Below are 15,881 nucleotides of genomic sequence, written 5' to 3'. Positions count from 1 at the left end.
GTGTCTGAGACATTTCAGCCATAGACTCCGCCTGCTCGTGGGTTTCTGTGCAAGGAATAGGGATGGGATGTAACAGAGCAGGGTTCCCAAAGTGGGGTCTGCTGTGAGTTATGCAGGGGACTACCCCAGACGAGTGGGACCAGAAGGCAACATTCCAGCACTTTTGCCGGCTGGAGGACGCCATTTTAGGGGTGTTCTGGTAGTACCAGGTTTCAGAGTAACAGCCGTGTTAGTCTGTTTTGCAAAAAGAAAAGGAGGACTTGTGGCACCTTAGAGACTAACCAATTTATTTGAGCATGAGCTTTCCTGAGCTACAGCTCACTTCATCGGATGAGTACTTGCCCATTCAGGACTCTCCCTTTTAATGTGAAACTACGGGTGACGTGATAACTTGTAACAATTGCAGACGGCTAACTTTTGGTTCCTTTGTGAGACTTATTTTAATACAAAAATACTTTTCAATAATAAGCTAACCTAACTAATAGAACAACAACAACATGAAACTTCGGTATAAAAAAAATGGAAGGGGTCCAGGAAATTCAGTCAAATGCCAAAGGGGTCCTTGGAAGAAAAAAGTTTGGGAACCACGGCAACAGAGCAAAGGAGCCAAACATTCCATCGCCTTCGTTTGGGAGGCTACAGACATAAAAATCATTCTTAACACAGCCAGCTGGCCCCGAATCTTCATTTTATCTCCTGGAATGTAAAGAGCCTCAATGCTCCGGTGAAAAGAAAAAAGGCAAGCAAAGGCAGTCGTGGTGCTTTTGTAGGAGACAGTGAAAGCTTTCGTAGGTTTTTTACTAAGTTATCTCTCTCCTGTGACTGCTGGGGATTTACTTGAGGTGCTTGATCCTTTTGTGGACAAATTTAGCTCAGCCTCAGGACCATAAACCAACCAAACTGGAATGGCTCTGGAGTCGCACTTTAAAGATCTGGGATTATGTGATATCTGACATCTTATACATCCAATGGGTAGGGACTATTCCTACTTTTCTCTGGTACATAGGTCCTATTCCCACGTAGATTTCTTTTTGCTGTCCGGGGGCTTGGTTAATTCTGCAACCCACTCCTCAATTAATGCAATGGCTATCTCTGATCATGCCCCTGTTACTCTTCAAACAGCAACAGATCCAGGTGAGAATCAGCCCTGTAGACAGAGATTTAATTCTTCCCTTTAGAGCTGAATTTACCCCACTCAGGCGGGACTTCTCGGAAAAAGCCGGCAAGCTGCTGGCATACTCAGAGCCGGGGCTAGACCTAAGCAGACTAAGCAATTGCTTAGGTTCCTGAGCAGCTCAAGGAAACCTCTATTAATTATTGGTATGTGTTGTGTGCTGGGCCCCCCAAATATTCCTGCCTAGGGTCCCTCATGGGCTAGCACCACCCAGTGCTGGGTTTACAATGGTGCCAGAAGCTCCAGGGAGCCGGGCCCATGCTCAGAAGGGGCCCCAGCCTGCTCTGCTTGCACTGTTCCCTGACACCCCACCAGCCCCACCCCACCCCACCCCACCCACCCACCACTTGCTCCTCTTGGCCTGCCCACCAGCCAGCCAAGGGCTCCTCTCCACCCCCTAGCCCCACGCGCCGGCTTCTTGCCAGCAAGTTAAAGAAGTACGGATTGGATGAATGGACTATAAGGTGGATAGAAAGCTGGCTAGATCATCGGGCTTAAGGGGTACTGTGGAAGTATAACATTGTATAAGGGGACATGCTGGATACATTGTATATGAGAGGGCATGCCAAAACATGTTACAAAGTATCTGAGGGAGCACACGTAGGGACAGTTAGCTTTTGAATGGAGAAGCAATTAAGATAGAACCAGCACGTCTAAGAAGCAGGCATCAGAATGGAAGGTGTGAAGGGCAATTAGTTAAGTTAACTGGAAGCTGTTAAAGGAGATTGTTAAGGGTGGCAGGTATTTGAAGATACGTGACTGGTCTCAGGGATCTCGAAGGGCGGTGACTAAAATCTTTTTCTTCTTTTGTCTGTAACTTCTCTGTAACTTGTTCTCCAAAAAACTGTATAAATTAAGAGACACCAGCCCCACTCGGGGGGCTCACTTCTAAATGTATTAGCAGAGCAGCTTTGCTAATAAAACAGAGTGGTCTGATAAATTGTGAGTCTGAGTCAAACTTTGACAGTACCGATCAACGGCTCGATGTCTAGTTGGCAGCCGCTATCAAGCAGAGTGCCCCAGGGGTCAGTCCTGGGCAGTGTTCCCGCTAATTTTTCCCACCCATGTGCAAAATTAATTTTGTTATGTGCACCAATATGAAGGGGATATGCGAGAGTTAGGGTGCAGGGGTATGAGGGCTCTGGCTGGGGGTGCAGGCTCTGGGGTGGGGCTGGGGATGAGGGGTTTGGGGTGTGGGAGGGACTCCGGAGCTACAGCGGGGAGAGAGGATGCACTGCAGCCCTCTCCCTGCAGCAACACCTGGGCTGTGAGGGAGAGACGCCTCTCCCTGCTGCAGCAGCTCCAGGGTTGGGGCTGCAGGATAGACGCCCCTTCCCTGGCCCCAGCAGATCCGGGCCGGGGCTGGGTTCGGGCCAGGGAAGGGGCGCCCCAGCTGGGTCTAGGCCGCACCGTCCAGGCTGGGACTGGGGCTGGCCCGCGCCACTGGCCGCATCTGGTGCCAGGCCGGTCCACACTGCTCCAGCTGCACCTGGGGCTGCACTGGGCTGGGCTGGGACGGGCCGCTCTGTCTGTGCTCGGGACTGGGCCAGGCCACTCCTGGGTCTGCGCCGCCCCGAGCCGCACCTAGGTCCGGGCCAGGCCGCTCCGGCTGCACCTGGGTCCGGGCCACTCCTGGTTCCGGGCCGCGGTTGGGGCCGGGCAGCCCCAGCAGGGCCGGGTGCCCTGGCCATGGCAGGTTGCGACCGGGGGGGGGAGGGCGCCCTGCCCACAGAAGGTTGGGGGCCTGGCTAGGTTGCGGCTGGGAGAGGGGCGCCCCTCCACCGGCCAGGCCCCAGCCACAGCAGGTCCCCGGGCAGGTTCCCTGAGCACCTGCACGGCGCTAAATAGGCTGCTGCATTGCCATGCAGCTTACAAGGAACTTAGGTCCTGGGGCCAGTTTTGTTCAACATCTTCATTAATGATTTGGAGGATGGTGTGGACTGCACCCTCGCACGTTCACAGATGACACTAAGTTCTGGGGAGAGATAGATACACTGGAAGATAGGGATAGGATACAGAGGGACCTAGACAAATTGGAGGATTGGGCCAAAAGAAATCTGATGAGGCTCAACAAGGACAACAAGTGCAGAGTCCTGCACTTAGGAAGGAAGAATCCCATGCACTGCAACAGGCTGGGGCCTGACTGGCGAAGCAGTGGTTCTGCAGAAAAGGACCTGGGGATTACAGTGGACAAGAAGCTGGATAGGAGTCAGCAGTGTGCCCTTGTTGCCAAGGACAAAGGCATATTGGGCTGCATTAGTAGGAGCATTGCCAGCAGATGGAGGGAAGTGATTATTCCCCTCTATTCAGCACTGGTGAAGCCACATCTGGAGTATTGCATCCATTTTGGTCCCCCCACTACAGAAGGGATGTGGACAAATTGGAGAGAGTCCAGTGGAGGGCAATGAAAATGATCAGGGGCTGAGGCACATGACTTACGAGGAGAGGCTGAGGGAACTGGGCTTATTTAGTCTGCAGAAGAGAAGAGTGAGGGGGGATTTGACAGCAGCCTTCAACTAACTGAAGCGGGGTTCCAGAGAGGATGGAGCTCAGCTGTTCTCAGTGGTGGCAGATGACAGAACAAGGAGCGATGGTCTCAAGTTGCAGTGGGGGAGGTCTAGTTTGGATATTAGGAAACACTATTTCACCAGGAGGGTTGTGAAGCACTGGAATGGGTTCCCTAGGGAGGTGGTGGAATCTCCATCCATAGAGGTTTTTAAGGCCTGGCTTGACAAAGCCCTGGCTGGGATGATTCAGTTGGGTCTGGTCCTGCTTTAAGCAGGGGGTTGGACTAGATGACCTCCTGAGGTCTCTTCAAACCCTAATCTTCTACGTTTCTCTCTGCTCCCTGGCCAGACCCCAGTGCACCTCCGGCTCTGGGCAGTCTCGGCTTCCCACCCCTGTGCAGCCTCACCTGTCTCCCTGGAGCTGAGCAGCCTGGGACGGGTGCAGAAGCCTGGCCAGTCTCAGCCAGTTGATGGGGGGCAGTGTGGGGGGCTTGGCTGGGCCCCTCCAGGCAAGTGGGTCCTGAGGGAGGCTGGCTGGGGCAGGCCCTGGCCTGGCTGATCGTGCCACTCCCAGAGTGATTCCCCGCCCCAGGACCAGTCCTGGCTGCACTGGCAGCTCAGCCCGGCAGACACAGTCGTCTCCCAGCAGGGCCGATGAGTGCAGCCAGGAGGCAGGGCCTGGGGGAGTGGGTCTCTGGGGGACCGAGGGGGCTGCTGGGCTGTGAGAGGCTGGGGAAAATCTGTGTGTTGGGGCACTAGGGAGTGGGGGGTTCTGTGTGGGGTGCTGGGCAGTTGTGGTGGGGCTGTGGACAGGGGGGCACTGGATGGGGTGATGGTGTGCAGGGCACTGTGCCTTTGTAGCAGGGTCTGGAGGGCAGCGCTGGGCATAGCAGGTCCGAGGGGGGTCTGGCCATAGGGAATCGGAGGGCGGGGGGGTGTTCTGGTGTTGGGAGGGGATGTGTGGTGCGGCATGGTCCGCGCCGCGAGGGGAAGGGGCAGGCTGGCAGCACAGGGCCGGGCAGGCTACTGTGCATCTGGCAACTGCCGGTTTGTAAATAGTGCCCTTGCACTGGGCTGGGCAGAGCGGGGCCACGCCATACCCGTGCCTGCCCCCTCGCTCCGGGGACTGACCCCCCCTGCACCATGCTCCATTGGCCCCATGGGGGCCCACAAATATGTTTGGCACTGGGCCCACAGAAGGTTAATCCGGCCCTGGCTCCACCACCGGGCATACTGCTCATGTACAAGAGACCTCTCCACGTAGAATCATGGCCATCCGTGACCATCGTGGTAAATTATGTACTTCACCTAAAGATAACAATCAAGTCCTTTAATTTCCATAAAGATCTGTACAAATTGGACACAAACCCCTCCGCAGATGCTTTGGATCAATTCTTCCGAAATACTACATGACTGCAAATTTCTGTAGCACATTATGGAAACCTTGACGCATGCCATGGAGGATGAGTTAATTGAGGTGACTATGAATATGAAAGTGGGGACAGCCCCTAGGCCAGATGGTTTCCCTGCTAAATTCTTTCGGCGCCTCCTTGACCTCTTATCTGACAAAATGCTTAAACTGATTAATGAGTCACTTCTAGAAGGCACCTTTTCCCCCTATGCTGAGGGAAGTCCTAACCTCAGTTATTCCTCAACCAGGAAGAGATGCCACATTATGTTCCAGTTAGAGGCCAGTTTCACTTATTAATAGTGACATCAAAACATTGGCAAAAGTTATCGCGACGAGACTGGGAAAGGTCTGGGGTTCTGCCATACACCCAAATCAAGTTGGGTTTGTCAGAGGCCAGTATGGGTCTGATAACCTTCGACAACTCGTTGATATGACAGCAGTGAAATATGATGACCCCAAACCACAAGTCGTATTAGCCTGACATGCAGAAAAGGCTTTTGACAGAGTGGACTGAAGGTATGTGTTTTAGACCCTACAAAAATTTGGATTTGGACCCACATTTAGTTCCTGGATCCAACTGTTATATTCTCACTCAACCTCCCAGACCGCAGCCAATAGCTGTATGAGCTCATCCAGATATTTGAGGCATACAACTTGGTTCCATGGAGTATAAACTGATGTTATATGCAGACAATACCCTTTTATATATATCCAAATGAGAAACCTCTATTCCAGCCCTCCTATCACTAATCCAAAAATTTGGAGCAATAACTAGTTACAAAATCAACTGTGAAAAATCGTAACTATGGGAAATCTCCTGGTTGTCATGGAGTGAGGCTTTTTCCTCAATGGAATTTCTATAGCCAAAATGATACAATTAAAAGTATCTGGGTGTAAAAGTACAAAGACACATTAACAAACCAGTGAAGATAAATTTAGATCCTGGGCTCTCTGCAATAACTAATGATACAAATAGGTGACACCTTCTCTCCCTGCGGGAAAGGGTTAAGACAATACAAGTGAATATTGTAAAGCAGCCTACTGGTATATATCCCTCAATCTTATTTCAGAAAATTTAGCCACATTATTAGAGCCTTTCTGTGGGGCCGTGGTCAACACCCATGACCCATTGGTCCTGGCATGCTAACACCCTCATGCCCACCTGGGTGGAAATGAAAGGGTATTAAGGACCTGGGGATTACAGTGGATAAGAAGCTGGATATGAGTCAGCAGCGTGCCCTTGTTGCCAGAAGGCTAATGGCATATTGGGCAGCATTAGTAGGAGCATTGATAGCAGATTGAGGGAAGTGATTGTTCCCCTCTATTCGACACTAGTGAGGCCACATCTGGAGTACTGTGTCCAGTCCCCCCCGTCCCCCCCCCACTACAGAAAGGATGTGGACAAATTGGAGAGAGTCCAGCGAAAAGCAACGAAAATTATTTACAGGCTGGGACACATGACTTATGAGGAGAGACTGAGGGAACTAGGATTGTTTAGTTTGCACAAGAGAAGAGTGAGGTGGGATCTGATAGCAGCCTTCAACTACCTGAAGGGGGGTTCCAAAGAGGATGGACCTCGGCTGTTCTCAGTGGTGGCAGATGACAGAACAAGGAGCAGTGGTCTCAAGTTGCAATGAGGGAGGTTTAGGTTGGATATTAGGAAAAACTTTTTCACTAGGAGGGTGGTGAAGCACTGGAATGAGTTCCCGAGGGAGGTGGTGGAATCTCAGTCCTTAGAGGTTTTTAAGGCCTGGCTTGACAAAGCCCTGGCTGGGATGATTTGGTCGGGGTTGGTCCTGCTTTGAGCAGGGGGTTGGATGAGATGATCTCCTGACGTCCCTTCCAACCCTAATCTTCTGCGATTCTAATGCATCCAGTTCCCCCCATAGTCAAGGATGAGGGCTTTGTCTCTTTTCTAACACAAAAGCAGCAATATGACCCGCCACCCTCCGCGGGGCAGCAACACTTACAATTAAAACACTTGCTAACATATCAGTTTGGTCCAGCTGCCCTAGGACACTCTACTAGTCTGGAGTGCTTTGTGAAAGCGAGTTATCCCAGCCCTTAACGAACCCCAACGGCAGCGCACAACCCCAGCTATGCCGGCTTCCGCCGAAGATTCTTTGGACTGTGCAGATTGGGGGCGTTGTCCTCTGATGGTTGCTGGCGCTGTAATAAAGAAAAAGGAACCCTGATGCACGTGCTATGCGATTCTCCAACAGCTGTGGAAAGTGGTGGACGGACACGAGTGAAAATAGTGCTTGGCTTCAGCGGGAAAGTATTTCCTACCTTACATACCTACAATGCTGGGTTTTACTACAGTGCAAGGGCTTTGGCGCTTGAGGGCTGCGCCGATTACCAAGCGCACAATTGTACAAAAAGGGAGGAGTAGGCTAATGCCCAGACCAGAGCAGAGAGAGTCAGAGTGGTTTGAGTTAGCAGCAACGGAAAAAAAAATCGCCCTTTGAGGTAGAGAGCACGGATATGAATCTGAAGAAACGTGGGCCCTGTTTCTTCATACGTTTGGAGAAAGAATGCTGACAGCTCAAATGATGCCAGACTTTCATTCCACCGGATCTCGAACTCACCCCTTCTTCCTGCCCCCCTCCACCGGTCCCCTCCTTCCCTTTTTTGACTCTGTGTGTATATCTTTTTTTTTTTATGGTTATCCCCACCCTAAGTTGTTAAATCTGTGCAAGTGTCTGATTGTGCATTGTCTGGGCATGCAGCTTTGACAAGACATCAAGTTGCATAATTTTAATGGCTATCCTGTGACTTGCGGTATTTGGTCCCATATACAAGCTGTAGGTCATTTCCCTTTTTGTATAGTGTAATGTTGGTTTCTTTATGAAAATTAATAAAAATTAAAATCACCAAAAAAAAAAAATTCACCCATTGAAAAATCAAACCAAACCACTGGGCTCAGCGGCCAACTCCAAGGGGCAGGAGAATAATTACCCATACTGGGCAGGCCCTGCCCCAAGGTTTGAAAAGGTTAATGTTAACTGCTCAGTGCCTTAGTTTCCCCACCTGTAAAATCAGGACCGCACATCTTAGAAGGGGGATCCTCTGAAGATTAACTCTTTAGTGTCTGTAAGCCGCTAGGTGGGCAAAGTGTTTTTGTCCTTTAACCCCTTTAAATGGCTATTACACAGTAGAGCATGTCCCAGTGTCTCTCACATGCTGCTCTGCAGTACACAGGAGTGGGGCTTGGCACATATAGGGAGATCACTGTGTGGCCACAAAACCCTCCATGGTTTACAAAATGCATTCCTCCCCCAGATTAGGCAACCCAGATTAAAGTGTTTGGCAAAAGACTATCATAAAAATCTCACAGCCTCAGACAGACAGGAAAGGGAGTCTGCAGCAGAGTGAGAGGCATGAAAGTGACCCAAAGGGACCAGTCAAAATTACTGTCACACAGACACCCTCCCTTTTGATCGGGAGACAATGCACTGGCTAAATGAATGATCTGGGTCACTGAGAAATAGTACTTCACGTTTCCCTCAGCAAAAGGCACTGCAGGCCCAGCGTGGTCACAGTAGAACCATAGGCCTGGCCCTGGCCCCACCTCTGCCCCTAACTCACGCTGGGACCTTAGGCACACTTCACGTGGCTTCTCAGTGACTCACTTTCCTCATCTGGATACAGAGAACAAAATCATCCACCTTGCAGGCTTGGAGGTTTATTAACCGTTTAGTCCCTGACCCTTCAGTGATGCAGCATCAGAACTGACTGTATTATTCATATCCTTTGTTTATCCACAACAGTGTGACTTTCTGTTTGCTGCGACACAATGTCTTTGAGCGTGTCTGCACAACCATTAATCCGCGGCTAGCTGGGGTGTGAATCTACCCCGCACTAGCCTGCCACGGACTGACTGTCCATGTGGCTCTTGCTGGTGCACGTTAGCAGTTCCTTAACGTGCTTTGATTAGCCCTGTTTCCAAGAGGACTAGCTGAAAGTGCACTAACAGTTCGCTGCAAACTAAATGTTTGTGCAGTCAGGACCTTCCTGGGGTCTCACGGCTGCCACATCTCCACCAGTCCAGATTAGATTTGATCAGTTTACATGCATAAAGATGGGGTTTTTTCTGACTGCCATTTTATGCAAATTACAACCGAGATCTGGAAGTCAAGCGGAGTTCCTTGTGGTTCGCACATCACCATCCCCAACCATAGTTCTGGGATAGATTCACTCCCATGCCCTATATACCTCTCTGGCAGAGAAGAGGGGCCAGAACTGGGCCCAAAGGTCCAGAGGGGAATTTCCCCAGCACAGGTACAGTGTGGGGCTGCCCTTAAAGGCTCTACCATGTCCCCTTCACACAGGGCCTGTCAGGGTGGGAGGGGAAACGTCGGAGAAGCTCCATAGTACATGGCCCTACAGAGGTTCCGGGCTGCTCTTGAGCACAGAGCAGCCTACAGGCAACTCTATATGAGGTGGCTATAAATTAGAGCACCCCTGGGACTGCTCTAATTTATGCCAGGGACTGTACAGGCCCTCAGAGAAGCCCATAATCTTGAGTGTTCAAAGCTGGTTTACAGCCACTTTAGCCCTCCCCGCCAGGGCCGGTGCAACCACTAGGTGAACTAGGCGGTCGCCTAGGGCGCCAAGTGGTTGGGGATGGCGGTGGAGCGGAGGTGAGCTGGGGCAGGGGGGCGCAAGGAGGGCCGCCTGCAGCAAGTAACGGGGGCGGGGGGCGCGCGCACAGGGGAACCGCTCCCCGCCCCAGCTCACCTCTGCTCCATCTCCTCCCCTGAGCACCGCCCCGCTCTGCTTCTCTCCTTCCCAGGCTTGCGCGCCAAACAGCTGATTGGGAGAAGCGGCAGGACGCTCGGGGAGGAGGCGGAGCAGAGGTGAGCTGGGGCGGGGAGCTGCTGCACGCGGCTCCCCGGACCGAGGGGAGGGGGCGGCAGGGAGTTGCCGCGGGGGGGGGGGGGGGGGAACGGCGTGGCGCAAGGTGGAAGTTCCGCCTAGGACGTGAAACCTCCTTGCACCGGCCCTGCTCCCGCACTGCTGGAGGCCCAGCACAGCATCTTAATTGCCGCCCCCAGTCACATCTGTGTAACTCCACTGCCCGCAGCACTCACTCCCGTTAACCCTGCAGAGCTGAAAGAGCTAGTGGCCAGCAGGCTGGATTCCACCCTGCCACTGCAGTTGCACCAGGGAGTGGGGAATCGGGCCCACTCTAAGTTGGTGTACCAGGCCCCTTAGCACAGGTTTCACCAGCTCCCACTCCTCTTGGAATCTGGCCCGGGGATCACAGCTCTGCTCCACCTCCAGTAGGAGACCAGCGCCGTTCAAGTACAGTTGTTACCAGACTCTGGAATATGAACGAGAGGCTGCGCGGCAGCTCTCCAGCACCACTTCCTGCAAGCCATTGCCCTCTGATCCCACGGAGGGTTACCAAAAGAAACTGCACCATCTGCTCAAGAAACTCCCTGAAAAAGCACAAGAACAAATCCGCACAGACACACCCCTGGAACCCCGACCTGGGGTATTCTATCTGCTACCCAAGATCCATAAACCAGGAAATCCTGGGCGCCCCATCGTCTCAGGCATTGGCACCCTGACAGCAGGATTGTCTGGCTATGTAGACTTCCTCCTCCGGCCCTATGCTACCAGCACTCCCAGCTACCTTCGAGACACCACTGACTTCCTGAGGAAACTACAATCCATCGGTGATCTTCCTGATAACACCATCCTGGCCACTATGGATGGAGAAGCCCTCTACACCAACATTCCACACACAGATGGACTGGAAACCGTCAAGAACACTATCCCCGATAATGTCACGGCAAACCTGGTGGCTGAACTTTGTCCTCACCCATAACTATTTCACATTTGGGGACAATGTTTACCTTCAAATCAGCGGCACTGCTATGGGTACCCGCATGGCCCCACAATATGCCAACATTTTTATGGCTGACTTAGAACAACGCTTCCTCAGCTCTCGTCCCCTAATGCCCCTACTCTACTTGCGCTACATTGATGACATCTTCATCATCTGGACCCATGGAAAAGAAGCCCTTGAGGAATTCCACCATGATTTCAACAATTTCCATCCCACCATCAATCTCAGCCTGGACCAGTCCACACAAGGAGATCCACTTCCTGGACACTACGGTGCTAATAAGCGATGGTCACATAAACACCACCCTATACCGGAAATCTACTGACCGCTATGCTTACCTACATGCCTCCACACCACACGATCCATTGTCTACAGCCAAGCTCTGCGATACAACCGCATTTGCTCCAACCCCTCAGACAAAGACAAACACCTACAGGATCTCTATCAAGCATTCTTACAACTACAATACCCACCTGCTGAAGTGAAGAAACAGATTAACAGAGCCAGAGGAGTACCCAGAAGTCACCTACTACAGGACAGGCCCAACAAAGAAAATAGCAGAATGCCACTAGCCGTCACCTTCAGCCCCCAACTAAAACCTCTCCAACGCATCATCAAGGATCTACACCCTATCCTGAAGGACGACCCATCGCTCTCACAGATCTTGGGAGACAGGCCAGTCCTTGCCTACAGACAGTCCCCCAACCTGAAGCAAATACTCACCGGCAACCACACAAAGAACCACTAACCCAGGAGCCTATCATTGCAACAAAGCCCTTTGCCAACTGTGTCCACATATCTATTCAGGGGACACCATCACAGGGCCTAATCACGTCAGCCACACTATCAGAGGCTTGTTCACCTGCACATCTACCAATGTGATATATGCCCTCATGTGCCAGCAATGCCCCTCTGCCATGTACATTGGTCAAACTGGACAGTCTCTACGTAAAAGAATAAATGGACACAAATCAGATGTCAAGAATTATAACATTCAAAAACCAGTCGGAGAACACTTCAATCTCTCTGGTCACTCGATTACAGACCTAAACGTGGCAATTCTTCAATAAAAATATTCAAAAAAAGATTCCAATGAGAGACTGCAGAATTGGAATTAATTTGCAAACTGGATACAATTAACTTAGGCTCGAATAGAGACTGGGAGTGAATGGGTCATTACACAAAGTAAAACTATTTCCCCATGTTTATCCCCCCCCCTCCCCCCCAGACGTTCTTGTCAACTGCTGGAAATGGCCCACCTTAATTATCACTACAAAAGGTCCCCCCCTCCCCGCTCTCCTGCTGGTAGTAACTCACCTTAAGTGATCACGCTCCTTACAGTGTGTATGGTAACACCCATTGTTTCATGTTCTCTGTGTATATAAATCTCCCCACTGTATTTTCCACTGAATGCATCCGACGAAGTGGGCTGTAGCTCACGAAAGCTCATGCTCAAATAAATTGGTTAGTCTCTAAGGTGCCACAAGTCCTCCTGTTCTTTTTGCGAATACAGACTAACACGGCTGCTACTCTGAGACTCTGGAGAGGTTCCTGAAGGCAGGTTTCACCCCTGCTGCTGCGGTGTATTTTCCCACAGGACTTTGAACAGTGCGATTTCAAGCTACACTGCATGACATTGTCACAGCTTTTAATCCCATGCTCTGGGGCAAATTCAGAGGCAAGTTTCAGAAGCTCTAGACGGAGCTCAAATTAGCTCAACATACACCTTTAGCCAACCCAATCAACACAGGTGTGGCACCGGCTTAACCTCCTATAAATACCTAGGACTACCAAGGGTCCATTTACCCTGCAACTGGGAGCTGGCACATTAAAAGGAGCAGGGAAGACAGGGGTAGCATGGGTGGTGCCTGGGGCTAGCCACCCGAATACATACCCGGAGGCTCCAGGCGGGTTTGTACTTGGGCGGTGAGCCGGAGCTGCCGCCCACGGCTACTCCCAGCTACGCTGCTATTTTTAGCATGCTAGCCCCAGCAGAGCTAGTGCATGTCTGCCTACCCAACTCGCTGCAGTGTACAAATACCCGAAGACTGATACCCACATACCACTGCGTAGCTTACACAACCCTCCTGACACGTCACTGCTAATTCAGGCCTGTGTCTGTAATTATTTAATCAACAAGCACTCCCCCGTAGGAAGGTGCAAGGCGCTGACAGCTGAATTTCTAGGATATGGTGAGGAAGACACAGGCACGTTTAACAGCTGCTTTCACCTCACCCTGCTGCATCTGATAAGCACCCACGTGGCTGAAGTTCGCTCATGCAAATCAGAGCGATATGGGAATTACCAACAACGCAAAGGGTAGTTCTGCCCTGGAGTACAAGGCGGTGTGTCAGGGGACTGGCATGTTACAATGACAAATAGCTGAATGCATGGGAATAGGAGAGGCCTTCCAGTCTTATTGTCAGGGGAACCTGCATGTGCGCTGTGGGTAGAAGCAGGCTGGGTGAGATGCATCTGCAGAGCTGCACATGCGGGAACTAGGACTGCAGCAGGGCAGGAGAGCAGTGCACTGGCAAAGCAGGAGCGGAGGAGGACTGGAGTAGCAGGGGGTGTGGCAGGTCACAACTGAGGTGCATTTGCAGAGCTGGTTTGGTGTTCAGATGGCAATGCAAAGAAAGGGGACAGAGAGACAGACAGACATGAACGGGAAGGGGAGATGGAAGGTGGCTATGCAACCTGCCATATAGATTGCAACTCTAGTGCTATTGATTTCACGGCCAGTCTAGCTCAAGTCACCACAGACCCCTCAGAACCGCCTGGAATCATCCAGCCGCAGATTAAACGGGGAGGAGCATCCATTACATATAAGCCTATGGCTCTGAGCACAGGCCAGGCAGCCTGCATCAGGGAAGGGTAAGAACCTGATCAAGCGATGCAGCAACTCCCCACGACAAACACGAGATAAAAGAAACAGGAACTGAAATGTGCTTAAGACAGCTCCTGGATAAACCACCAAAATGAAAGGAGAACACAGCATGACAGCCCACTTACAACTTCCAGCTCTGAATCAGGCAATGGCCAAGCAGAAAACAACCAGAGTCCCCTGAAACAGGGTTAATTCTGCTCAGCCCATTCCATCCATAGATCTTAAAACGCTTGGTGATGGTGGGGGAGAGTCATGATCCCCACTCTTTAGCCTCACAGCACCCCTGTGGGGTACACCAGCATTATCCCCATTTTACTGATGGGAAGACCGAGGCACAGGAGGGGGGAACTATTTCACCAAGATCACTCAGAAAGAGAACCCCGGTGTCCTGTCTTCCAGCCCCACGCTCTAGCCACTACCCCATGCTGTTTCCCTTTACAGGAGCATTCTCCACCTCTCCATTGTGTATCGAATCCTACCCAGTAACGAACATTTCCTGCCCGCCTCATGATTCTTTACTTCTCTGCCCCTCTGCTGCTATTTCTCTCGGCGGCTGAATTAGCTGAATCTACAGGGATCAGTTGGTCGGAAAGACGCTGAGCAATACATAAAAGTGGTATCATCCATCCACACATGCTGTTTTATTAAGGTTCCCTGTCAACGGCCTGTCTTATCAAGTTTCCCTCTCACAAACAAGGCAGCAATCTTCACTCCAGCCCCTACGCTCTGCCAGGCAACCAAGATGAAGAAACACATGCTGCTGAGACACTCAATTCTTTCCCTTTTTCACCCCCAACAGGCTTTTTATAGAAGCAACAACAACAACAAAACCACAAGTAAATGATCCAGTACCTTATTTTTTTTTTTTTAGCTGCGAGATCTGAATTCTGAAGCCCGGCGCTCCATTCCCCCTTCTCTAGCTTCCTCCACTGTCAGAGTTAGCTACGGGTGTGCTGCTTGCTGGGGAACTTCCTCAAATGCTGCTACAGCAACCGGGAACTTACCAGAAAAGAAAAACACACACACACACACACACACACACACACACACACACACACGACATTAACAATTGTACTCTTATGAGAGCATGTTGCAATGACCTTCATTTAAATGCAGGCTGCCAGAGCCTTCAGCCATTCGTTTAAGATAATTAAGATGATCTTGCGGGGGGGGGAGGGGGGGGGGAGGGGGGCGGAAAACCCGGCCACCTCCACAATCACAGCCCCAGGAGTGTGAACACCCAGCTCAGAGAGCAGAGATCACAGCCACTCCCACACGCTACCTGGGGCATCTGGGCTAACATGGCCTGGAGCACACACTGCTATTGACACTGCTTAGCAGTGCCCACAACCCCCTCCTGAGTCACACGGCTCACTCCTGCTCCACATGACCAGAGGCCAGTGACTCTGCCTGACCTGGGGACTCTCCTCCTTCCTCTTTAGCCCTGATGGCTCTGTTTGTCATTTCTTTACAAACATGCTTCACGTCTTAGCCAACCAACCAAAAAAGAATGGAGAGAAACGGAGACTGGGGTGTGTAATTTATAACAGGTGCCTTTGTGCGGGGCTCTTGGGCAGCCTAGAAAGGTCTACAATGCTGGCTCACTGGACGGGTGTCTTTTTGCATACCCCTAACCAACATGGTAGGCCAACAAAGCTTTGTAATGTAGATCTGGTGCTGGTCCAGTATGTTCTCAGACGCTTCAGAGAAAGGAGTAAGAACCCTGCAATAGAAGATTGGGATAATGTGCATCCCCAGGAGGTCTCACCTTGGCCTCTAACAGTTAGAGATTGGCTTAGATCCTGAAGCATGGAGTTTAATAACCCTGCTAAAATATTTGGCTGCCATTAATTATGATAACAGTGGATATGCTTGATATAAAGCTCTTAAATGTCCAACCCCTTTCTGACTCTCACTGCACATTCAGCCTCAGCAGCACTGCGGTGGACACAGCTGTGTGAAAAGGCACTTCCTTTTGTATTTGTCACCTTTTAATGTCAGCAAACGTCCCCTGGCTCTTAGCAGCGCTTCCGAATACTGCTTAA

General features: G+C 51.2%; 1 protein-coding gene across 1 annotated transcript in view; it reads right to left on the bottom strand.

Moving 5' to 3' along the window:
* Positions 1 to 12,918, bottom strand: part of ARAP1 (ArfGAP with RhoGAP domain, ankyrin repeat and PH domain 1) — a 178,010-nt gene extending 165,092 nt beyond the window's left edge. Inside the window, exon 1 of the mRNA XM_077831760.1 lies at positions 12,267 to 12,918. The gene's annotated coding sequence lies outside the window, so the exon portion shown is untranslated. The remainder of the gene's footprint in view (positions 1 to 12,266) is intronic.
* Positions 12,919 to 15,881: the final 2,963 nt, after the last annotated feature.

The sequence above is a fragment of the Eretmochelys imbricata genome, chromosome 1 (genome assembly GCF_965152235.1).
Source record: "Eretmochelys imbricata isolate rEreImb1 chromosome 1, rEreImb1.hap1, whole genome shotgun sequence".
NCBI lineage: Eukaryota > Metazoa > Chordata > Testudines > Cheloniidae > Eretmochelys > Eretmochelys imbricata.
This window is presented reverse-complemented; position numbering and strand designations above follow the sequence as displayed.